The following is a 26,150-nucleotide window of genomic DNA, read 5'->3' as shown; positions in this document are numbered from 1 at the left end:
TGTAAGACTGTTCAGAAAGAATACTTTGATCCAGGAATGATTGCCCCCAAAAGGTCGGGATTTGGTATTATAAAATAAAACTTTATTAACACAATATTAAACCCTTTAACATCACGCCCGAAAATTGCTAATAATTATCCTTTAATCACTGTCTATGCTCCCAATTAAACAACAAGAAAGTTTAAAAAAAACACCACTCTCACTCCATCCTACATTCACAGAGTAATACTAGCTTTCCAGAACAAATTTGGCTCATGTTAGAACCCCTGCAGACTCTGGCTGGGTTTAATCGAAAAGCTGTTTCAACTGGTTGCTTTCAGCTTCTACCTTGTTCTCAGACAAGTTGGCACTGCTTCAAATACTATTAATCTTTCTAACTCTCCTAATGTGAGAGCAAAGGACCTTACTTGTGGACAAAAACGTTGCCAGATCAGAACTCCCTCAAAAGCTTTCTCAGTATGGACTTTCAGTGTGGCGGTATGAAGTAGTGGTCGAATTTCGGGTCACCCACGAAGGACTGGGACTTCGGGCATAACTGCCCGATTGAAGGGAACCCTTTTTTATTTTAAATACAAAACAAAACAAAAAATAGACGTCCACAGCAGGAAAAACAACCGAGGAGTTTGAGGCCCAAGCATTGTGGCGAGGAAGCAGACGTGCCGGCGAGCGTGGCTCAGGCAAGTTCAAATGGGCCCCAGTGGGCCAATGCAGAGCTCAGATCTAGGCATGCCAGCTAGACCAGGAAGACCAAGTTCACCAACCTCTCCCTAAGAGAAAGAGAAGAAAAGTAAAGTAAACTAAAGAAAACGGGGAAACAAAGAGAGTAGATTGAGGAACATAATTGTTCCTTGGTGTGTGTAAAAGAAAATCTGATTTCTGGGGTGGCCATGTGCTGAATGGTCGCATGTAAGTTGGCTCCTGTATGAAAAAGTCAAAACAACATTTTAACCCCGTTGAATGCCATCAAAAGTATCCACAACACGTACCCTCAGCCTAACCCCCACTGAGCATACCGAAGAAAAATCGGTGGAAGATGGGAAATCGGTGGAAGAACAATGCGAAAGAACCATCTGCCCACAAAGAAAGTCAGTAAGGACAAGGGGAGGGAAACTTCAGTCTCGGAGCTGGCAGCTACACAAGGTGGCAGAGAAATGGACCGGAATGTCCACACATAGATCTCAGTGCAGACCCAGGTGCTGGACAAACTCATGGGTTTTATCACCACTGAACTCCAGAGACACAGAGAGGATCAAAATAGAGACCTCCCAGAAGCCATCGAGACAGTGGTGGAAACAACAACGGCCCCCATGAGGGAGGGGGTGGTCAAAATGGAAAGGCGGATTGAGGCCTAAGAAGCAAATACACGAGATCTGGGGAAGGCCACCCCAGACCAAGGGGACCGACTAAGGGCTGAAGAGAGAAAATCGATGACCAGGAGAACAAGTCTCGCCGTCAGAACTTGAGAATCATGGGGCTGCCAGAAGTGATGGAGGTGAAGAACTTCATGGAATGTGTCTTGGAGATGTTCGGGAAACTTGGGCGTCATTCTCCGACCCCCCACCGGGTTGGAGAATCGCCGGGGGCTGCCGTGAATCCCGCCCCCGCCGGTTGCCGAAGTCTCCAGTACCGGATATTCGGCGGGGGCGGGAATCGGGCCGCGCCGGTTGGCGGGCCCCCCCCCCGCTCGATTCTCCGGCCCGGATGGGCCGAAGTCCCGCTGATAAATTGCCTGTCCCACCGGCGTAAATTAAAGTACCTATTTACCGGCGGGACAAGGCGGCGTGGGCGGGCTCTGGGGTCCTGGGGGGGTCGCGGGGCGATCTGGCCCCGGGGGGGTGCCCCCACGGTGGCCTGGCCCGCGATTGGGGCCCACCGATCCGCGGGCGGGCCTGTGCCGTGGGGGCACTCTTTCCCTTCCGCCTCCGCCACGGTCTCCACCATGGCGGAGACGGAAGAGACTCCCTCCACTGCGCATGCGTGGGAAACTGTCAGCGGCCGCTGACGCTCCTGCGCATGCGCCGCCCGGGGATGTCATTTCCGCGCCAGCTGGCGGGGCACCAAAGGCCGTTTCCGCCAGCTGGCGGGGCGGAAATCCCTCTGGCGTTGGCCTAGCCCCTCAATGTTGGGGCTCGGCCCCCAAAGATGCGGACATTCCGCACCTTTGGAGTGGCGCGATGCCCGTCTGATTGGCGCCGTTTTGGGCGCCAGTCGGCAGACATCGCGCCGTTTGGGGAGAACTTCGCCCCTTATCAGCAAAGAGGCTTCACCAAGCCCCGGAGGTGGACCGCAGACATAGGCCACCTATGCCTTCAGCTGCTGGATGCCCGCTGTCATCCCTCCTCTAGTCCCTCCTCTAGACTCTATCTGTACCGTGGCTGGGACTGGATCTTCACGAAGCCTGGAACTCGTCTGGACGGCAGCTGGTTCCCCAAGCTGGCCTGCCCTGCGACCGTCTGACCTCTCAGCTGCTCCAACCTCCACCTGATGTACCGGATGCGATGTGTGCTGCATAGCAGAGAATGTCCCAGGCACCTCTTCACTGATGTGCCCAACCGAGGTGATATTTTCTGGGGTGGTAGAGGGTGTAGGAGATAGCGGTGTCCTACTCCGACCCAAGCTCCGGGGTTTCCTGAGGCTCGGGCGGGTGGCTGGTGTTTGGGCTGCTCTTCCCGTCAGTGCTCATCTGTCTGGGGGGCACCGGCTCTGGCACTGGCTGGGGGCGGGGGGCTCCGGATGGACCGGTCCCATCTCCGACAGGTCCGATAAGCCACAGGACGACATGCATGATTAGACAGCGGGCCGGGGGAGGGGGGGGTGCCGTGGGGTGCGGGTTTCCGGGGCTGTGGAGAGTGGGGTGTAGGAGTGGGGGTGTAGAGGCGTATGGTGTGAGGGTGGTGAGGGGATGTGTGGTGAGGGTGTGTGGGTGTGCAGGGTAGGGTGTGAGATGGGTGTTGTGGGGCGGGTCTCCACACATTGGAGATCCGCAACTAAACAGGGTCTCACTTCCTCGCCCACCACCGAACTCCACCTCGGCGACTCCCTTTCTTCTGAGCCGCTGACCACGTCCACTACGCTCTGCTCGGGCATGGCGAGCGGCTGCAGTTCTGGTGGTCCGCCTCCGGTCTTCTCCTGTTCCCGTCGGTTGATCACGGCCTTCTCCTGTTCTAACGCATGCAATCCAGGGGTTGGGTGGCTTCGATGGCCAGGGCACCCGGCCATGGCGGATAGCATAGGTGCTGGAATGTAGGGCAGGGTGAGGATTTGTCTTCCCATAGGCAGGAGGGGCCCGGTTGCGGGTGTGTGGGGGGTTATGGGGTTAGTGTCAGGGGCATGGAGCGGACAACTCACACTGGCTGTCCTGAGGAGGTCGTTGAGTTTCTTCCGGCACTGCATGCCAGTCCAGGTGGCGTTGCCCACATTTTTGCCCACCTGCACCCGGACACGGCGAACACCTTACGGTCTTCATCCTGGGCTGGGATACAGGGTTATTCGCCCCTCTTACATGGCGCTGCTCTCCTTCCAGCCATCTTGTTGACTGAGTGTGTGTGTGCGTGTGTGTGTGTGCGGGGGGGGGGGGGGGGGGGGGGGGGGGGGGGGAGGACCGTTTTGAGTGTGGCTGCGGCATGTGAGCCTCATGTGCACCAATCATGGACCCGGCGAATCTGGCACCATTTTGCATGGAATTGATTGTGTTCCACTGCAGCTGTTGCACGTTTTCTGTGGTAAAACACCACTGTTTCCATGCCAGCGTAGGACTTAGTTTCAGAATGGGAGAATCCAGCCCTTAGTCTCAGAAAGGGAGAATCCCACCTAATAACTCCCCTGGGTCTTCCCTTACTCAAACAAGAATGCATTTGCCTCGACTGTTCAGCCTTAAATTGCTAAATCTTCATTATCCAATATATCTAAAATCCTGCCTTCGGTACACTCCAATCTTTGAATTTAAAAATCATTCATGTGGCCAAGAACCAAAATGTCTTTGTGGATGGTTCATTCTGAGTGTTCAAGAGAGTATTTTGGAACATTGGGTGTAACTGCTTTTGGATATATTTGATGTTAATGCATGCTTCTGAAATATTTTTAAGTGTTGATAAGGTAGCACCAAGAAGAGGTGGTTGAGAAATGAAATCGTCTTTCAATTTCCGGCATTTCGTTTTTCTGAAGAGAGAACATGTAAGAACTGAGGAAAATTCGGATTAAAAGGGTGAAATGAGAAGAAAAAACATTATAGAACTGGGAGTTGATTGGAGAGAGAAGTCTGGAGAAACGATGGGATATCAGTTCACCCATCAGTAGAAGAAAAGTATTTGACATATGTTGTCATGATATTCAAACACACACATCATGATAGACACACCAACAGACAAATCAGAACACACACCACCACAACCAATTACAGAAAGATATAAAAGCACAAACACGACACCTGGTGGTCAGTATTAGCTGGAGAGGAAGACCAGGACAGACCTGCTACACGAAACACTCAGGGAGACAGCACGTGCAGAGTATCCAGAACGAACTGTATTATAAGAGTTAAAATAAAATAGAGTTGTACCACATACAACTGTGTTGGCTCATCTGTGCACCAAAGCACCCAACACCACATGGTACAGGAGTGGATCGATACCTGCCGGCATACCTCAGTGTACACAGACAACCAGCAGTGCCCAGTGCTACGGTGATCTCCGCGAAAACTGGCGGCGATTCCGGCAAGTGTTCGAATTGTTCCTGGTGGCAGCTGAACTCCAAGACCTGGATGATAGCGAAAAAATTGAATTTCTCCTCACCATCGCCGGTGCAAGGGCAAGAGAAATATTCACAAGGTTCAGGTTCTTCAGGAGGCAGCAAAGGTACGATTACCAGGCAGTCCTGGACAAATTCTCCAAATACTGTGAAGAAAACGCAATCCAATCGGCAAGTAAAGGTAAGAAAAGCGGCAGTACTCACCTCGTGGCCGGGATCCCGGAGCCCGAATTCCCAGAGGCCGAAATCCCGGGCCTGAGAGAGGGCTGGGTCGAGGTCGGTGGCCATCTTGCTAAAGGTATCACGCTAGCACAGTTGCGCGAGCAGTGCGCAGAACCGGAAGTTTCGTTTGCGCGTGCGCGAGATGCTGCGCATGCGCAGTCAAGAAAACGGCCATCGGTAAAGGAACAGCGATCTGAGCATGCGCAGTCGCTTCCTACGTGCTACATACCGAGCGTCAGGATGTCAGAGGCCCCAGACCGCACCAATTTAAAGGGGAAATGTTCCAAATCCAATTTAAAAGGGAAACGTCCCAAATCAAAAAAACAAAAATCTGTTAAAGCTGTAAAACAACCTTCCCTCACCTGGAATGACAGCACATTGCCGCAAATTGACCCAGGAGATGAATTTGACCTCCGAAGAACCCTCCGACAAGCAGTTACCTACGCACAAGCCGATGATTCCGACCTCGAATACTTCGATGACGATCTTTACAGTGTTTCCAGACCTCACGAGCCCAATGATAGCTCCGTGGTCCTATACGACTATGACTCGGACGAACCTTTCGTGTTGCACATTGGCGACCCCCGCATTGAATCCGACGCAGATGCGGATTCATTTTTCGGATTTGAGGATCTTCAATCCAGCAGATATGACGTCGCAACTTATCAGTACCGGATGATGCTGCAGCCTGACATTAACAGACAGGGAGCGGTGCAAGCACACGGAGAGCGCCCTGCTGCCACACAGAGCATGGTCCACGTCCCGCTCAACGTTCCCGACTCTATGAAAGAAGACATGCAAGACTCCAGAGCGCAGTCCTCGCATGAACCAGAAGTGACTCCACTGTCACAAGCCTCCACAGCAAGCTCGTGGACAGACTCCACAATTGCAGAAACGCAAGACTCCAGAGCGCAGTCCTTGCACGAACAAGAAGTGACTCCAGTATCACAAGCCTCCACAGAGAGCTCGTGGACAGCCTCCACGATAGAAGCAACGCAAGACTCCAGAGCGCAGTCCTTGCACGAACAAGAAGTGACTCCAGTGTCACAAGCCTCCACAGAGAGCTCGTGGACAGCCTCCACGATAGAAGCAACGCAAGACTCCAATGTGCGGTCCTTGCAGGAACAAGGCCATGAGGGTCTAGCAACCTCTCCTGACCAACCAGCGGCAGACGATGCAAGTCTGCCATGCTCACGTGAACAGCAAGAAGGCTATAACAGCCTACCATGCTCCACTACACAGCAGCATGACCATGACGGTCTCTCATGCTACAATGAAGGGCACAGCGCTGAAGACTGTTCAAGCCCAACTGAAGACAAGCCAAAGGAATCGCCTCTTCCAAGCCCGAAGAAAAAAGGTTTATGCGCTGACATTCAGGATCATTATAGCCGAACAGAGATTAATAATGCTGCACGGTCACAGAAGGATGCTGAGGATTTGCTAAAGAAATTAATTGAATGTTTAACTTGCAAGGAGCAGACTGAGAATTGCCAGTGTTTTAGTACGAATCGAAAAAATGGACAAGACATTGATCCTCAGGTAATGGAAATAACACAACCTGAATCATATCTACAGCAGGGACAAATGTCTCCCTTCAACACAACGCCGCAAAGTCCCAACTTCGGAGACCAGCAGTTAGTCAGTAATGACTCTTCAAACCTTGAGGGGAACATTAATTGCATTGAACCTATACACACTCCACTGATAAATGAGCAGAACATTGGAGCAAGAATCCTGAGGACACCGACATCGAGTAGCCAGATAACGAATTTAAAACCCGCAGCAGTTTCAAGTGAACCAAGTGTGCTTTCCACTAATGGTAAAGATACATATGAGGTACCTGAGAAGAAAAGTGAAACGGAATGTTCTTTGGAAAATAGTACAATGTCGATAGAAACATTGGATCCTATATTCGAGACCATACATATGGGAGAATTTGGGGGTAATAAACAAGGTTCTGCAATGTCTGGGGGAAGATTTAAAATTCCAAAGAAGAAAAGCCCAAATGAAGGACAACGGCAAGACAATGACAGTCCACCGACATGGTGTGCGCCACCAGATGAAAACTCTGCCAATTTACCCAACCCTAGTGAACAGCAAGCTGCTAATGAGGATCTATCCACGGGATGTGAGACGAGTGACGACAGCATCCCACTTCCCATGCAAAAGGTGCAAGGTGACAGACCTCGCCTAGTGCGTACCGAGGCACTCGACCATCATGGTGGGACCACTGATGACTGCGGTGGCGGCGCACCGCTTCCACCCTCGATGGCTCGAGCCTCTCCACTGGTTGGTGCATTCCTGCATGTTCCGACTCCAGAAGTGCAGCTTCAGGGAATCTCGGCTGCCTCCAGTGAACCTGTTGGGACTCCGGACGGGGAGCATCGACGGGAGGCAGACCGGACTCCAGATGGGGAGCAGCCAAGCGCCGACTCTGATTCGCGCACGCCAGACCTTGCTCCGGACGGGCGGTGTCGCGGCCTCGGTGATGGCACGCTCAGGGTGACGGCGGATGCCACGGCGACAGGGAATGGATCGCGTGGCAGTCCCACTGGGTCGGCAGTGGCGACCAGCACCGGTGGTCCAAGACGGACACACCAATTCGCGCCATCGCCAGACGTTGATGCGAGCAACAATTCTCTCTCCAAGGCGACATGCTTCGACGTTTCTCTGCGGAGTCGCCCTTCCGGCACAGCAGGTGGCCGGAACCAGCGTGCACGGTCTCGGCCAACTTCCACATCTGGCACAGTCATTGCCTTGCATGATATTAGTGATGGTGCTACTTCGATGGCAACGACCCATCGGCTACAAGATGCCGTCCACCACAAACATAAAAAGAAAAAAGACTCCACCTTGTTCCTGGCATGCAGGGCGGATAGATTGGTGCATAGGCGCAATCAGCGAGCTTTGCGCCGCCTTCCACGCTCGCAACTGAACCGTACGCACACGCCGGATCCTCCACTGGTTCCCAAGGATGACTTTGTGGAGATGCCACGGATCATGCCCCTTCCATCGCCACCAGAACCAAACCACAGCCAAGGCAACACGAACAAAGATGTTGAATGTTATATTTGCACGAATGAAAAACCAAGCACTGCACGAAGTACACCAAATGGAAAAGTAGAGACTTCGGCAACAGCATCACCTCCAACAGTCCAAGGTGAACCAGTGTGAACCCAAATCTCCACAGCTGAACCGGCTTGAGGACGAGCCTATTCTTGAGGCGGTCACCCATTAGACTGGACGTATGACGCTGTTCATACGTTCAAAAAGTCAAACACTTCTGTATTATAACCTGTTGTTGTTTATCGTTCCAGATATCGTCTGACCGGACCACTGTTCAAGTTGTTTTTTTTCTCGCATTCATGTTTTGTTATGGTACAACCTTGTTAGTGTGACGCACCCGACATCGCCCCATGTAAATAGTTACGTCATATACACACGCTGTACACAACACACGCACACACTCTTAGATGCACTCACGACACGATTATATTTATAACCACGTAGGCACATATCTTTGTAAAAAGGGGGGATGTCATGATATTCAAACATACACATCATGATAGACACACCAACAGACAAATCAGAACACACACCACCACAACCAATCACAGAAAGATATAAAAGCACAAACACAACACCTGGTGGTCAGTATTAGCTGGAGAGGAAGACCAGGACAGACCTGCTACACGAAACACTCAGGGAGACAGCACGTGCAGAGTATCCAGAACGAACTGTATTATAAGAGTTAAAATAAAATAGAGTTGTACCACATACAACTGTGTTGGCTCATCTGTGCACCAGAGCACCCAACACCACATATGTGATTAGAGAAAACAATGGGCGATAGAGGTGGTAACTTTACAGTGGAAACAGAAGTGAATCGAAACTTAACTGCAAAAAGCCAACCCCACAGGGTGATTAACATCAAAGGGACAGAAATAGTATTGCTGGAAAACTAACTAAAAGCGAAAGAAAACTGACAGCTAATATCAGAACTGCATTCTGTTGCAGATGTAGGACTGGAGTCTCCGGTCACCGACTCCGAAATCGCTTTCGGCGATCTGCCGGAGAATCAGAGTTCCTGACCAAATTGGTGGCAGTGTCGCTTTCGCGATCCTCCTCCCCTCCAAAGCGGCGTACTTGGAGAGTACTGAAGCCTCACGACATATCGACGGCTTCAGGACGTTGCCTGCGCCTCCGATGGTCCGCCCCCCGGCCAGCCGGGTTCCAGGCGGCGTGAGTCTCTCATGGTCTCACCCATCGGGAACGCGGCGTGGCGGCTGTGGACTCAGTCCAGCACTGCCACAGTTGGAGGAGGGCCGATCCGCGGGCAGGGGGGACTTTGCCAGGGCCAGGGGGCACTGGTCGTGAATGGAACGGAGCACGACAGCTGGCCAAAGGGGGGACCACTATTTTTCAGACCGGGTCAGCAAGTGGCCGGCGCCATGTTGCTCAGCGCGGTGGATGCAGACCGCCGCCATGCACATGCGCGGCCACGGACCCGGCAATTCTTCGGGCCCTATCGGCGGATAGAGCCGGGTGCTCTATGCCGCTGGCATGCTGACCCCCAGCTACAGGGAGGATCGGTGGCCGATTTGAGCAGGATGTTCGGTCGTAAAACGCCACTATTCCCACGCCGGCAGGACATGGCCTCACAATCGGAAAATCCAGCCGGTAATCTCCCACAAGAAGCAAATGTTTTGCTGAGCCTCAATACTATTTCTTAGACATGGCCACCTTAACCAGGGTGTGGTAATTATTTGCTAGATTTAGCTTATAGTTATTTAAAATTGGATGTTGTTTTGGAAATGTGGTTTATCAGAAGTCAGGTAAATGTAGATAGTTGGGAACCAGGAAACCATAAGACCATAAGACCATAAGACATAGGAGCGGAAGTAAGGCCATTCGGCCCATCGAGTCCACTCCACCATTCAATCATGGCTGATTTCAACGCCATTTACACGCTCTCTCTCCATAGCCCTTAATACCTCGACAAATCAAGAATTTATCAACTTCTGTCTTAAAGATACTCAATGTCCCGGCCTCCACCGTCCTCTGTGGCAAAGAATTCCACAGACCCACCACTCTCTGGCTAAAGAAATTTCTCCTCATCTCTGTTCTAAAGTGACTCCCTTTTATTCTAAGGCTGTGCCCCCGGGTCCTAGTCTCCCCTGCTAATGGAAACAACTTCCCTACGTCCACCCTATCTAAGCCATTCATTATCTTGTAAGTTTCTATTAGATCTCCCCTCAACCTCCTAAACTCCAATCAATGTAATCCCAGGATCCTCAGACGTTCATCGTATGTTAGGCCTACCATTCCTGGGATCATCCGTGTGAATCTCCACTGGACCCGCTCCAGTGCCAGTATGTCCTTCCTGAGGTGTGGGGCCCAAAATTGCTCACAGTATTCTAAATGGGGCCTAACTAATGCTTTATAAAGCTTCAGAAGTACATCCCTGCTTTTATATTACAAGCCTCTTGAGATAAATGACAACATTGCATTTGCTTTCTTAATTACGGACTCAACCTGCAAGTTTACCTTTAGAGAATCCTGGACTAGGACTCCCAAGTCCCTTTGCACTTCAGCATTATGAATTTTGTCACTGTTTAGAAAATAGTCCATGCCACTATTCTTTTTTCCAAAGTGCAAGACCTCGCACTTGCCCACGTTGAATTTCATCAGCCATTTCTTGAACCACTCTCCTAAACTGTCTAAATCTTTCTGCAGCCTCCCCACCTCCTCCATACTACCTGCCCCTCCACCTATCTTTGTATCATCGGCAAACTTAGCCAGAATGCCCCCAGTCCTGTCATCTAGATCGTTAATATATAAAGAGAACAGCTGTGGCCCCAACACTGAACCCTGCGGGACACCACTCGTCACCAGTTGCCATTCCGAAAAAGAACCTTTTATCGCAACTCTCTGCCTTCTGCCTGACAGCCAATCGTCAATTCATGTTAGTACCTTGCCTCGAATACCATGGGCCCTTATTTTACTTAGCAGTCTCCCGTGAGGCACCTTAACAAAGGCCTTTTGGAAGTCAAGATAGATAACATCCATTGGCTCTCCTTGGTCTAACCTATTTGCTATCTCTTCAAAGAACTCTAACAGGTTTGTCAGGCACGACCTCCCCTTACTAAATTCATGCTGACTTGTCCTAATCCGACCCTGCACCTCCAAGAATTTAGAAATCTCATCCTTAACAATGGATTCCAGAATCTTGCCAACAACCGAGGTTAGGCTAATTGGCCTATAATTTTCCATCTTTTTCCTTGTTTCCTTCTTGAACAGGGGGGTTACAACAGCTATTTTCCAATCCTCTGGGACTTTCCCTGACTCCAGTGACTTTTGAAAGATCATAACTAACGCCTCCACTATTTCTTCAGCTATCTCCTTTAGAACTCTAGGATGTAGCCCATCTGGGCCCGGAGATTTATCAATTTTTAGACCTCTTAGTTTCTCTAGCACTTTTTCCTTTGTGATGGCTACCATATTCAACTCTGCCCCCTGACTCTCCTGAATTGTTGGGATATTACTCATGTCTTCTACTGGGAAGACTGACGCAAAGTACTTATTTAGTTCCTCAGCTATTTCCTTGTCTCCTATCACTAGATTACCAGCGTCATTTTGGAGCGGCCCAATGTCTACTTTTGCCTCCCATTTGTTTTTAAAGTATTTAAAGAAACTTTTACTATAATTCCTAATGTTACTGGCTAGCCTACATTCATAATTGACCCTCTCTTTCCTTGTTTCTCTCTGTGTTATCCTCTGTTTGTTTTTGTAGCCTTCCCAATCTTCTGACTTCCCACTACTCTTTGCCACATTATATGCTTTCTCTTTTGCTTTGATGCATTCCCTGACTTCCTTTGTCAGCCATGGCTGCCTAATCTCCCCTCTGATAACCTTTCTTTTCTTTGGGATGAACATCTGTACTGTGTCCTCAATTACTCCCAGAAACTCCTGCCATTGCTGTTCTACTTTCTTTCCCATTAGGCTCTGTTCCCAGTCGATTTTCGTCAGTTCCTCCCTCATGCCCCTGGAGCTACCTTTATTTAACTGTAACACCTTTACATCTGATTCTACCTTCTTTCTTTCAAATTGGAGATTGAATTCTACCATATTATGATCACTGCCTCCTAAGTGTTCCCTTACTTTAAGATCTTTAATCAAGTCTGGCTCATTACATAACACTAAGTCCAGAATGGCCTGTCCCCTCGTGGGCTCCATCACAAGCTGTTCCAAAAAGCCCTCCTGTAAACATTCAATGAATTCCCTTTCCTTGGGTCCACTGGCAGCATTATTTACCCAGTCCACCTGCATATTGAAGTCCCCCATGATCACTGTGACCTTGCCTTTCTGAAATGCACTTTCTATTTCTTGGTGCATTTTGTGCCCCTGGTCCTGACCACTGTTAGGAGGCCTGTACATAACTCCCATTATGGTTTTTTTGCCTTTGTGGTTCCTCAACTCTACCCACACAGACTCCACATCATCTGACCCTATGTCCTTTAGTGCTGTTGATTTAATTTCATTCCTAATTTACAAGGCAGTCCTGCCCCCTCTGCCCACCTCTCTGTCTTTTTGATAGATTGTGAATCCCTGGATGTTTAAATGCCAGTCTTGAACCCCCTGCAACCATGTCTCTGTGATGCCTACCACATCATACCTGCCAGTCACAATCTGGGCCACAAGCTCATCTACCTTGTTCCGTACACTGCGCGCATTTAAATATAGCACCTTTAATTCTCTATTGACTGTCCCTTTTTGTTTTCTTAGTGTGGTGGACCTTGGTTTACTGAGCCTTTCCATACACTGTGTCATATATTGTGGGATGGGGACTATCGTAACCTCTCCTGAGTTTTGTCTTTTCGTGCTTTTTTGTATTCCTAAGCAGCTACGCTTCCCACTGATTACTTCACCTCTTAGTTCCCTGACTTTCCCTTCCCCCCCGCCAATCTCTAGTTTCATGCAAAATTATATGTGTATAGACATCAGTATACCTAAGTGTCATAGTGCATTCTAGTGCTTCTTGTCGTGTGTGTTATTCTTTTCTTAATTAATAAATATTCTTTCTTAATTGTTCAGACAATGATAGAACTCCTCGCTGGGTTGTAAACCATTCCATACCTTATACCACAAAAAAAAAGACGCCACTACAAACCAAAGTTTCCCAATTTCCTTTTGTGTTTTGTGATACCCTCGCCTTTATCATCAACGTGGTTTACTTAATAAGGAGAGAGAAAAGGAATTTGGATAAAGAATTACAGAGTGAACTACACCCAACCAGGACTTCAGGATATTGTATGAAACTTCTAAATGTGTCCCTCAAATGACCATCAAATATACAGTACTGCTCAGTAACAGCAGTACCTGCCATATAATAGTTGTAATAAAAGCACATCGCTGTTACGTTTGGAATGTTACATCAATATTCACACAAGTTACGAAAAATAGCCCTGATGCAATATTTGATTACAACTATTTCAGTGATGTTGCCTGAAGTGTGAATATTGACCAAAACACTAGGACAAACCGTTTTGAATCATTAAAGCCTCAAAATGTGGCTCACGCACCGGTGCTACTCGGGAGTCTGGTGACAAGTCAAAGATGGGAATTCGGCCCTCGAGTCTGCTCCACCATTCTATAAGACCATGGCTGGTCTGATTGAAACCTGAATTACACATTGCTGCCTGCCCTTTCACCAACCCCCTTGTTAAGCAAGAATCTATCCTGGTCTGCCTTAAACATATTCAAAGACTGCTCTCCAAGAGATTTACAGCACAGAAAGAGGCCCTTCAGCCCATCATGCCTGTGCCAGTCAACAACCACCTATCTATTCTGATCCTATTTTCCAGCACTTGATCCATAGCATTCTAAGCTGTGGTTTTTTAGTGCTTAACTAAATGCTTCTTAAATACTGAGGGTTGACGCCTTGAGCACTATTTCGCACAGTGAGTTCTATATTCCCACCTCTGTCTCAGTGAACACATTTTTTTCTCAAATACAAGATAAATCTCCTGCCAATTAACTTAAATCCATGCCCCGTGGTTATTGACTCCTCTGCTAAGGGGAATAGTTTTATAAACGCCCATGGGCAGAACAGTAGCACAGTGGTTAGCACTGTGGCTTCACAGCGTCAGGGTCGCAGGTTCAATTCCCGGCTGGGTCACTGCCTATGCGGAGTCTGCAGATTCTCCCCGCGTCTGCATGTGTTTCCTCCGGGTGCTCCACCTTTCTCCCACCAGTCCCGAAAGACGTGCTGCTAGGTAATTTGAACATTTTGAATTCTCCCTCTGTGTACCTGAACAGCCTCCAGAATGTGGCGACGAGGGGCTTTTTACAGTAACTTCATTGAAATGTAAGCCTACCTGTGACAATAAGGATTATTATTATTAATCAAGTCCCCCTCAACCTTCTCTGCTCCAATGAAAACAACCCCAGCCTTATCAGCCTCCCTTCATTCCTGGAAAGCTCCAGTCCAGGCAACATCCTGGTTAATCTCCTCTGCATCCTTTCTGGTGCAATAACATCCTACTTATTGAGTGCTGACCTGAACTACACACAATATTCCAGCTAATGAGCATTTTATACAGCTCCATCATACTCTTCCTGGTTTTATATTTTATGCCTCGGCTAACAAATGCACATATAACATAGGCACTTTTAACCACCTGATCTACCTGCCCTGCTGCTTTCAGGGACATATTACCTTCACCCCAAAGTCTCTCTCGTCGTATACACTTAAGGCAGCACTGTTGCACAGTGGTTTGCACTGTTGCTTCACAGCACCATGGTTCCAGATTCGATTCCGGCTTGGTCCGTCTCTATGCTGAGTCTGCACGTTCTCCCGATGTCTTCGTGGGTTTCCTCCGGGTGCTCTGCTTTCCTCCCACAAGTCCCAAAAACATGCTTGTTAGTTAATTTGGACATTCTGAATTCTCCCTCCGTGTACCCGAACAGGCTCCGGAGTGTGGCAACTATGGGATTTTCACAGCAAATTCATTAAAATGTTAATGTAAGCCTACTTCATAGAATTTACAGTGCAGAAGGAGGCCATTCGGCCCATCAAGTTTGCACCGGCTCTTGGAAAGAGCACCCTACCCAAGGTCCACACCTCCACCCTATTCCCATAACCCAGTAACCCCACCCAACATTTAAGGGCAATTTTGGACACTAAGGGCAATTTTTGCATGGCCAATCCACCTATACTGCACATCCGAAAGGGCAGCACGGTAGCATTGTGGATAGCACAATTGCTTCACAGTTCCAGGGTCCCAGGTTCGGTTCCCGGCTTGGGTCACTGTCTGTGCGGAGTCTGCACATCCTCCCCGTGTGTGCGTGGGTTTCCCCCGGGTGCTCCGGTTTCCTCCCACAGTCCAAAGGTGTGCAGGTTAGGTGGTTGAAGGAGTTTGTGGCAGACCTATTGCAGCTGGACGGGGCACACACAGTGGGCAAAGAGTATGAAGAGCTGTCCATGGAACAACAATGTCCTGCACATTTACCAAAACCTAAGTCAGGAGGTGACCAGACGGCGAGCAGCATTTAAAAGAATTAAAGAGATTTTGTTCAAAAAGCACGTGAAGTTCGGTCTGCCTTTCCCGGTGCGGCTTTGGGTCATGCACCAGAGCCAGCAGTACTACTTTATGGACCCCGATGAGGCGATGGAGTTCGCAAAGGATCAGGGACTGGTGCCGAACTGAGGGCCCATGGACCAAAGTCAGAGTCTGAGTATTATTGTCTGTGGGACTTCTAGTTTTCTTGGACTGACTTTATATTTTTTGTTGCTTCACAGATACTTTGTAGTTGCTTTTTTCCGTTTTCGCTGCCTATGGGTACAATGGGCGAGGGGGGGGCCGGTGCCCCCCTCTCTCTTTTGGGTTGTCTTTTTTCTTTTTCTTTGTGTTTTTCTCATTTTGGAGCTTCCAACGTAACAGAAATTTGGCGGGAAGCAATGGGCGTTAAAGGTATTGGATGTAGGGGGTGACGCGGGTACTGTGTTGCTGTGTGTTTTTATTATTAATGCGCAGAAAGGGGTGATCGGTATCACTCATCTGTTTATGCAACTGGAACAGCATTACTGCTGGAGTGGGCTCGGGTCTTTGTTTGATTGCCCTTGTTTTTTGTTTGAGCTCCCTTACTACAGGGAGACTGCTCGAGCAGGACACATCAGAGGGATGGGTGTGGATGGGTGGGAGGATGAGCTCGAGGGGGACAATGGGAGCGAGACAAGTGGACGCCAGAGGGATGAGTCACCGGGCTAGCGGGAAGCTAGTCAAGGGAGTCAGGTGGGGGGGATGCATACAACCAGTACATGGCAGGGGTCGGGTTACAGAGGGGTGTTGTTGCTAGGGGAGGAGGGCGGGAAGTTATTTTGCTGACTTGGGAGGGGCCTAAAGTAGGTAACAGAGTGGAGGTCAGGGGTGGGAGCTGCCAGGAGGCGAACTGGGAGGGGCACGGTACATGGGCTGGGGGCGGGCCCAAGTAGGGGGATGGTTGATCGGCAAGGAGGGGGGGCAGGTGCCAACCAACCAGGCTGATCACCTGGAATGTCAGAGCACTAAACGGGCCAGTCAAGAGGGCACGTGTGTTCGCGCATTTGCGGTCTCTAATGGCGGACGTAATCATGCTGCAGGAGACACATCTGAAAGTGACTGACGAGACTAGCCTAAGGAAACGTTGGATAAGCCAGGTCTTCCACTCGGGCTTGGACTCTAAGTCCAGGGCGGTGGCAATCATGATCAATAAACGGGTTCAATTTGAGGCAGAGGGCACAATTGCAGATGGAGGTGGTAGATTTCTTAAGGTCTGGGGTACACTTGAGGGGGTGAGGGTAGTCCTGGTGAATGTATATGCTCCAAATTGGGACAACGCTGACTTCATGAAAAGGGTGCTGGGGAAAATCCCAGACTTAGATTCACGCAAGCTGATCATGGGTGGGGACTTCAACACCGTCCTCAATCCTGGACTAGACAGGTCATGGCTCCAGAACGGGTAGGCTCCCAGCGATGGCAAGGGAACGGAGGGGGTTCATGGGGCAGATGGACGGGGTGGGGGGGGGGGGGGCGGGGGGGTAGACCCATGGAGAGCCAGACGGCCGATGGGAAGGGAATATTCGTTCTACTCGCATGTTCATAAAGTATACTCTAGAATCGATTTTTTCATCATGAGCAGGGACTGTGTAAAAATACGGAGTACTCAGCGATCACCATCTCAGATCATGTCCCCACATGGGTGGATCTGCAGGTCTGCAAAGGGAGCCACCAGCGCCGGCAATGGAGGTTGGAGGTAGGATTGCTAGCGGAGGAGGGGGTGTGCGAGAGACTGCGGAAGTGCATGCAGGACTACCTGCAGGTGAATGACACAGAGGAAGCCTGAGCAGTGACCCTGTGGGAGGCGTGGAAGATGGTGGTAAGGGGGAAGCTGATTTCAATTCGGACCCACAGAGATAGAACGGACAGAGCAGAGATGGACAGACTGGTCAAGGAGATAGGGAATACACCAGAAGCCCTGAGGGAGGACCTACTTAGAGATAGATGGAGACTGCAGGCCGAGTTGAGAGTGTTGTCCACGAGCAAGGCAGTGGACCAACTCAGGAAGGCAAAGGGTGTGGTCTATGAACATGGGAAGAAAGCTAGTAGAATGCTTGCGCAGCAACTCAGGAGAAAGGAGGCGGCCAGAGAAATAGGCAGGATAGTGGACGGTATGGGGAACAGAGTGGATGACCCGTCAGGACTGAACAGGGTGTTTCGGGAGTTTTACAGCAAGCTCTATACCTCAGAACCCCCTGGGAGCCAGATAGATGAAACATTTCTTAGACAGACTGACCTTCCCAAAAGTGGTAAGGGGCTGGTTGACGGACTGAGGGCCCGATCAGAGCTGAGGAAGTACTGGGGGGCTTGAAGGCCATGCAGTCGGGTAAATCCCCGGGGCCGGATGGATACCCAGTGGAGTTATACAAAACGTTCTCGGCGATAGTGGGGCCAGTGCTGACTAGGGTATTTAACGAGGCGAGGGACAGAGGGACACTACCCCCGACGATGTCACAGGCTACCATTTCGCTGATATTAAAACGGGATAAAGACCCGGAAGCGTGTGGGTCATGTAGACCAATTTCCCTGATCCGCGTCGACGCCAAGCTCCTGGCTAAGGGTTGGTGCTTAGAGGACTGTGTCCCAGAGGTGATCGGGCAGACCAAACAGGGATTGAGAAAGGCAGGCAGCTGGTAGCCAACTTGAGAAGATTACTCAATGTGATCATGATGCCCCCGGAGGGCAGAGAGGTAGAGGCAGTGGTGGCAATGGATGCCGAGAAGGCCTTTGACTGGGTGGAGCGGGACTATTTGTGGGAGGTACTCGGACGGTTTGGGTTCGGGGAGGGCTTTGTTAACTGGGTGAGACTAATGTACAAGGCCCCAAAAGCTAGCGTGAGGACGAATAGGACAATATCAGAGTACTTCAGACTACACCAGGGGACCAGATAGGGATGCCCACTCTCCCCGTTGCTGTTTGCACTGGCCAGAGAGCCACTGGTGATTGCCCTGAGAGCTGCAAGGGGGTGGAAGTGAATGATTAGGGGAGGGGTGGAACACAGGGTACCACTGTACGTGGACAACCTGCTCCTGTACATATCGGACCCGCTGGCTGGGATGGACAGTATACTAGGAATATTGAGAGAATTTGGCAGGTTTTCAAGGTACAAACTGAACATGGCTAAGAGTGAGTTGTTTGTAGTGCCGGTGAGGGGCCAGGAGAACAGGTTGAAGGGGCTGCCATTTAGGATGGTCGGAGAATGTTCCCGATACTTAGGAATACAGGTGGCACGAGACTGGGGCAGGCAGCATAAGCTAAATTTGACTAGCGTGGTGGAACAAAGGAAGAGCGAGTTCAGGAGATGGGATGCACCCCCGCTATCACTTGTGGGGAGAATGCAGACGGTGAAGATGACAGTCCTCCCAAGATTCCTGTTTCATTTTCAGTGCCTCCCGATTTTCATCCCGCGGTCCTTCTTCAAAGGGGTCAACAAGATTATTATGGGCTTTGTCTGAGCGGGGAAGTCCCTGCGAGTGAAGAAAGCGGTGCTTGAGAGGAACCGTAGCGAGGGGGGGGGGGGGGGCTGCCGAACCTCAGCAACTACTACTGTGCGGCCAACATAGCCATGGTAAGGGGTTGGATGGTGGTATGGGGTCTATTTGGGGACGAGTGCAGGCGGCGTTGTGCAGGGGCACCAGTTTGGCAGCCCTGGCCATGGCCCCCCTACCGCTCCCGCAGGCCAGGTACTCCACCAGCCCGGTAGTGGTGGCAGCCCTGTGGATCTGGGGACAGTGGAGGAAGCATGTAGGGGAGGTGGGAGCATTGGTCTGGTCTCCAATATGCGACAACCACCGATTCGCCTCTGGGTATATGGACGGTGGATTCCGAGCTTGGCGGCAGGCGGGAGTGGGAAGGATGGGCGTTATGTTCTTGGGGGAGCTTCTCGAGCATGAAGGCCTTGGAGGAGAAATTCGGACTCGTCAGAGGGAATGACTTTCGGTACTTGCAAGCGCGTGACTTCATACGGAGACAGGTCCCATCCTTTCCACGCCTCGCGCCAAATGGGATCCAGGACAGAGTAGTGTCTAGGGGAGAGGTAGGAGAGGGGAAAGTCTTGGATATTTACCGTGAACATATGAAAGGGGAGGAGTCCCAGACAGAGGAACTGAAGCTCAAGTGGGAAGAGGAACTCAGGGAGGAGTTGGAGGAAGGGTATGGGCGGAAGCCCTGAGTAGGGTAAATTCAACTGCAACATGTGCCTGATTAAGTTCAAGGTCGTCCACCGGGCCCACATGACGGTGGCCCGGATGAGTAAATTTCTGGGGGTGGAGGATAAATGTACCAGGTGTGTGGGAGGGCCAGCGAATCACATTCACATGTTCTGGGTATGCCCAAAACTTAGGAGACACTGGGAGGGATTTCGGAAGTCATGTCCCAGGTACTGAAAACTAGGGTGGTGATGAGTCCAGTGGTGGCAGTTTTTGGGGTCTCGGAAGACCCGGGAGTCCAGGAGGACAGGGAGGCCGACGTCTTGGCTTTTGCTTCCCTGGTAGCCCGGCGACGTATACTGCTGGCATGGAGGGACGCAAAGCCCCCAAAGACCAAAGCATGGCTCTCGGACATGTCGAGCTTTTTAGGGCTGGAAAAAATTAAGTTCACCTTAAGAGGATCTGTATTAGAGTTCGCCCGAAGGTGGCAACCATTCACCGACTTCTTCGAGGGGAATTAAATGTCAGCAGGTGGGGGGGGGGGGTTGCATAGATTAGAGGAGAATGGGAGGGATAAATAGGTGGGTACTGTTTGTGAGAGAGGAGTGGTCTTTTGCACAAGTTTTCTTCTTTGGGTTGATATTTGCACATTACTGTACACTGTAACTGTTTACAATCCAAAAATACCTCAATAAAATTGTTTATTTAAAAAATAAATGACTTGGATGAGGGAGTGGAAGGGTGGGTTAGTAAGTTTGCCGATGACACAAAAGTTGGTGGAGTTTAGATAGTGTTGAGGGCTGAGAATGAGACATTGACAGGATGCAGAGCTGGGCTGAGAAGTGGCAGATGGAGTTCAACCTAGATAAATGTGAAGTGATTCATTTTGGAAGGTCGAATTTGAATGCTGAATACAGGGTTAAAGGCAGGATTCTTGGAAGTGTGGAGGAATAGAGGGGCCATGCGGTCCACATACATAAATCCCTGAATGTTGCCAGCCAGGTTGATATGGTTGTTCAGAAGGCATATGGTGTGTTGGCGTTCATGAACAGAGGGATTGAGTTTAAGAGCCGCAAGGTTTTGCTACAGCTTTATAAAACCCAAGTTAGACCACACTTGGAATATTGTTTCCAGTTCTGGTCGCCTCATTATAGGAAGGATGTGGATGCTTTGGAGAGGCTTTCGAGGAGATTTACCAGGATGCTGCCTGGACTGGAGGGCACGTTTTATGAAGAAAGGTTGAGGGAGTTAGGTTTTTTCTCACTGGAGCGAAGAAGGAAGAGATGTGACTTGATAGAGGTGTACAATGTGATGAGAGACATGGACAGAGTGGATAGCCAGAGACCTTTCCTCAGGGCGGAAATGGCTGTTACGAGGGGACATTGTTTTAAGGTGATGGGAGGAAGGTTTAGGGGAGATGTCAGAAGTAGGTTCTTTACACAGAGAGTGGTGGGTGCGTGGAATGCACTGCCAGCGGAGGTGGTGGAGTCAGAGACATTAGGGACATTTAAGCGACTCTTGGATAGGCACATGGGCAGCAGTAAATTGAAGGGGTGTAGATTAGGTTGATCTTAGATTACGATAAATGGTCGGCAGAACATCGTGGGCTGAAGGGCCTGTATTGTGCTGTACTGTTCTATCATTTATGTTCTATGTCACAAGATGCCACGGGTTGTGCTGCAGCGTGCCCATAGAGTTGATGGGTCGACTTGGACCAGAGGGCACCCAAGCGCGATGTCTGGGGAGACATCTATACAACCCGAGGCCCTAGGTTCACAATGGGCTGTCAACAGCGTGCGCAGCTTCATAGCCCGCCTTGCCGGCTGCGGTAATTCTGTTCCATTTCCATCCACCCCGAGCCCAGAACTAACCTCCTAGCCATCCCCCGCTACTCGCCCTGGCCCTGGAAGAAGCCCACTGGCCAGTGTCACAACTGTCAGTAAACTACAGCGATGTTGGACCCTTTCCGCACCGCCTCTCTCTCCCTCAGCAGCCATCACGCCAGTTTCACGATTTTTAAAAGCACAACTGAACAGCGCCATCGGTAATTCGGCCCATCAGAGGCAGAGCAAGATGTCCTTCAAAATGCATTGAAATACAGCCCAGGCAGAAGGCACTCAAAAAGACAATGTGTATACTCCCCTGTACGTACTTATAGTAGCATACTGTCGGGTGGCAGGATCTAACTCCAGCTGAAGATAGGCGTGACTTTTATCCAATTTTGTGAACAAGAGTTCACCCACGAACATTGTGTAGAGATCCACTATGCATGGCATGGGTTATCCGTTAAGCGGGGAAGCTGTGTTCACCATTAGTTTGTAGTCACCGCACAGGCGAACCTGTTATCTGGACTCATTACCGGTATGACCGATGCTGTCCAGTCAGGGAAATGGACTGGCATGATAACACCCAAGCATTTCTAATGAGCGAGCTCTGCTTCCACTTTTCCAACAATGCCGAAAGAACTGGGCGCGCGTAGAAATGCTGTGGCGTGGCTTCCAGGACAACGTGAATATGGGATAAGGCCCCCTCTATCAACCCGGAACCGGGTTGAAAGACTTCCTGGTACTTCAGTCAAACCACCAAAACCGATTGGAAGAATGTGCTGCCATTGTCAGCCGCAAGTGGCGTAACCAGTTCCAACTCAACAGCTTGGGTCCGTGGCCTCGCACCACGATGAGCAGGAGGCACCCCAACTGGCGTCCGTAAGTGGCAGGAGTCATCATATTATCAGCAATGTCTAACGGTTCCCCCATATAGGTTGCTAACCTGGACAGTATATCAGTCAACGCAAGGGCCTCCATACCACAATCGATACGGTCAAACGTCTTATAACCGACCACAGAGTCCGCTGTACCGATCTCGAACTCCATTTAGAGCAGGTGGCCATTTACCCGTATCGTCACCTTAATGGCGGGAGAGGGGATTCTGTGGGCTGTCACGCAATGCAGTTGCAGGCACTCGTCTTCCATATCCTCGTCCTCAGGTGCGTCATCCTCCGGTTCATCCAAATGGAGAGTATAGGTCGTCAGTGGGCCGCAGCTTCTCTAGAAGTGCCTGGACCTCTGACGTGGCCACGACCGGCGTCCACATTGGCGTCGGAACCCACATGTCCTACACTTCCACGGCTGCACTTCCATGGGCTCTGGAGAAGGTTCCCTTCGAGAAGAAACTTCCAACGGCATTGGTTTGGGCCCATACAGCACCCCGTGCAAGGCACGTCGGGGTACGGGGATATCCGTTTGGGATGGAAGGCGTCTCCCCCAGGGCGTGCACCTCAATTTCCGGTAACTCCTGCACTCCCCGTTCTGCACTTTCTTGAGAGAAACACCATGTGGAGGGCGTGTTGAAAAGTCAATATCGACTCGGCTAACTGTTTTCTTTAGGTGTATTTTGATGCCACAAACCAAGCAGTCTCATACCATCTCTGACAAAGTGTCACCGTATTAACAGTCGCTGCAATCCTGCGCAGCTTAGATAAGAACTCGGCATGAGATTCACTCGTGTCCTCTTTGCGGTGTTCAACTGGCAACTGTCAACTTTGGGCTATTACAGACGGGGTTGGATTAAAATATTTTCCGAACAAAGTCACGAGTTCATAAACGTTTTACTGACGGGTGCGGCTATGTATGTAATTCTTCTACTCACCCTAAAAGTCTGCACGCTACAGGGGACAGTTAACAAAATGACCAGACGTTCATTTTTAGTTATCTTATTTGCCCGGAAGTAGTAACACATTATTTTTGTCCAACTCTTCAGTGCAGCATCAAGAACACCCAAATGTCCATCAAGATGCATTGTGCAACAGAAAAAAAAACGTCCAACCTATATTCAACAAATGGTCCAAGGAGGTGGCTTCAGCAGCCGAGACAGCTGTCCAATTTTAACTCTCGTCGGCAGTTTTGTGAGGGCCACGGAGAATCTGCCACGAGTTTGTAGAGTCAAACAGAAAGTTACTTTATTTGCAAGAATATGTGCACAGGGCGTGTAGTTCACTGTTGGCTCCTTCTCTCTAGCTAGTAGCACACTGGTCATCTCTAGTATATAGCTGCATTTCTACATTTCTAATGACTTCCAATCGCCGCCGCCGCCGCCCCCACCTCCCCCCTTCCCTCCCTCCCCCCTCCCCCTCCCCCCCTCCCCCTCCCCCCCTCCCCCTCCCCCTCCTCCCTCCCCTCCTCCCCTCCCCTCCCTCCCCCCTCCCCCCTCCCCCCCCTCCCCCTCCCCCCCTCCCCCCCTCCCCCCCTCCTCCCCCCCTCCCCCCTCCCTCCCCCTCCCCCCCTCCCCCTCCCTCCTCCCCCTCCCCCCTCCCCCCCTCCTCCTCCCCCCTTCCCTCCCCCTCCCTCCCCCTCCCCCCTCCCCCTCCCCCTCCCCCCCTCCCCCCTCCCCCCCTCTCCCCTCTCCCCCCTCCCCCTCCTCCCTCCCCCTCTCCCCCCCTCCCCTCCCTCCCTCCCCCTCCCCCCTCCCTCCCCCCCTCCCCCTCCCACCCTCCCCCTCCCCCTCCCACCCCTCCTCCCCTCCCTCCCCCTCCCCCTCCCTCCCCCTCCCCACTCCCTCCCCCCTCCCCCCTCCCTCCCCCTCCCCTCCCTCCCCCCTCCCCCTCCCCCCCTCCTCCTCCCCTCCCCTCCTCCCCCCTCCCCCCCTCACTCCCCCCTCCCCCCTCCCTCCCCCCCTCCCCCTCCCTCCCCCCCCTCCCCCCTCCCTCCCCCCTCCCCCTCCCTCCCCCCTCCCTCCCCCCTCCCCCCTCCCCCCCCTCTCCCCCGCTCCCCCCTCTCCCCCCTCCCCCCCTCTCCCCCCTCCCCCCGCCTCCCTCCCCTCTCCCCCTCCCCCCTCCCTCCCCCTCCCCCTCCCCCTCCCTCCCTCCCCCCTCCACCTCACCCCCTCCCTCCCTCCCTCCCCCCCCCCCCCTCCCTCCCCCCTCCCCCCTCCCCCCCTCCCTCCCCCTCACTCCCTCATCCCTCCCCCCTCCCTCCCCCCTCCCTCCCCCCACTCCCCCCTCCCCCCTCCCCCCTCCCTCCCCCCTCCCCCCCTCCCCCCCTCTCCCCCTCCCCCTCCCCCCCTCCCCTCCCCCCCTCCCCCCTCCCCTCCCCCTCCCCCCCCTCCCTCCCCCCTCCTCCCCCTCCCTCCTCCTCCCTCCCCTCCCCCCCTCCCCCCACCCTCCCCCTCCCACCCCCTCCCCCCTCCCTCCCCCCAACCCCCCTCCCCCTCCCCCCCTCCCCCTCCCTCCCTCCTCCCCCCCTCCCTCCCCTCCCTCCCCCCCTCCCCCCTCCCCCTCCCCTCCTCCCCTCCCCCTCTCACCCCCTCCCCCCTCCCTCCCCCCTCCCTCCCCCCCCCTCCCCCCCCTCCCCCTCCCCCTCCCTCCTCCCTCCCCCCTCCCCCCCCTCCTCCCCCTCCTCCCCCCTCCCCCCCCTCCTCCCGCCCCTCCCCTCCTCCCGTCCCTCCTCCCACCCCTCCCCCCTCCCCCTCCCCCTCCCCCTCCCCCCCCTCCCCCCTCCCCCCCTCCCCCACCTCCCCCCTCCCCCCTTCCCCCTCCCTCTCCCCCCCTCCCCCTCTCCCCCCTCCCCCCTCCCCTCCCCCCTCCCCCCTCCCTCCCTCCTCCCCTCCCCCTCCCCCCTCCCTCCCTCCCCCATCCCCCCCTCCCCCTCCCCCCCTTCCCCCCCTCCTCCCCCCCCTCCTCCCCCTCCCCTCCTCCCCCTCCCCCCTCCCCCCCTCCCCCTCCCCCTCCCCCCCCTCCCCCTCCTCCTCCCCCCTCCTCCCCACCCCTCTCCCCCCTCCTCCCCCCCTCCTCCCCCCCCTCTCCCCCCCTCTCCCCCCTTCTCCCCCCCTCTCCCCCCTCCCCCCCCTCTCCCCCCTCCCCCCTCCTCCACCCTCCTCCCCCCTCCTCCCTCCCCTCCCCCCCCTCCCTCCCCCCTCCACCCCCCCTCCTCCTCCCCCCTCCCTCCCCCTCCCTCCCCCTCCTCCCCCTCCTCCCCCCTCCTCCCCCCTCTCCCCCCCTCTCCCCCCCCCTCCTCCCCCCCTCCCCCCCCTCCCCCCTCTCCCCCCCCTCTCCCCCCTCTCCCCCCCTCTCCCCCCCTCCCCCTCCCCCCCTCTCCCCCCTCTCCCCCCCTCCCCTCCCCCCTCCCCCCTCCCCCCTCCCCCCCTCCCCCCTACCCCCCTCCCCCCTTCCCCCTACCCCCCCCTTCCCCCCTACCCCCCTCCCCCCCCTCCCCCCCCTCCCCCTCCCCCCCTCCCCCCTCCCCCCCCCTCCCCACCCCCTCCCCCCCTCCCCCTACACGTGGCTAAACAGCTGGTGTAGGAGGGAGGGTTTCCGTTATCTGGACCACTGGGAGCTCTTCCGGGACAGGTGTGACCTATATAAGAATGACGGGTTGCATCTAAACTGGAGAGGCATAAATATCCTGGCCACGAGGTTTGCTAGTGTCACACGGGAGGGTTTAAA

Source organism: Scyliorhinus torazame, chromosome 12 (genome assembly GCF_047496885.1).
Source record: "Scyliorhinus torazame isolate Kashiwa2021f chromosome 12, sScyTor2.1, whole genome shotgun sequence".
Lineage (NCBI taxonomy): Eukaryota > Metazoa > Chordata > Chondrichthyes > Carcharhiniformes > Scyliorhinidae > Scyliorhinus > Scyliorhinus torazame.
This window is presented reverse-complemented; position numbering follows the sequence as displayed.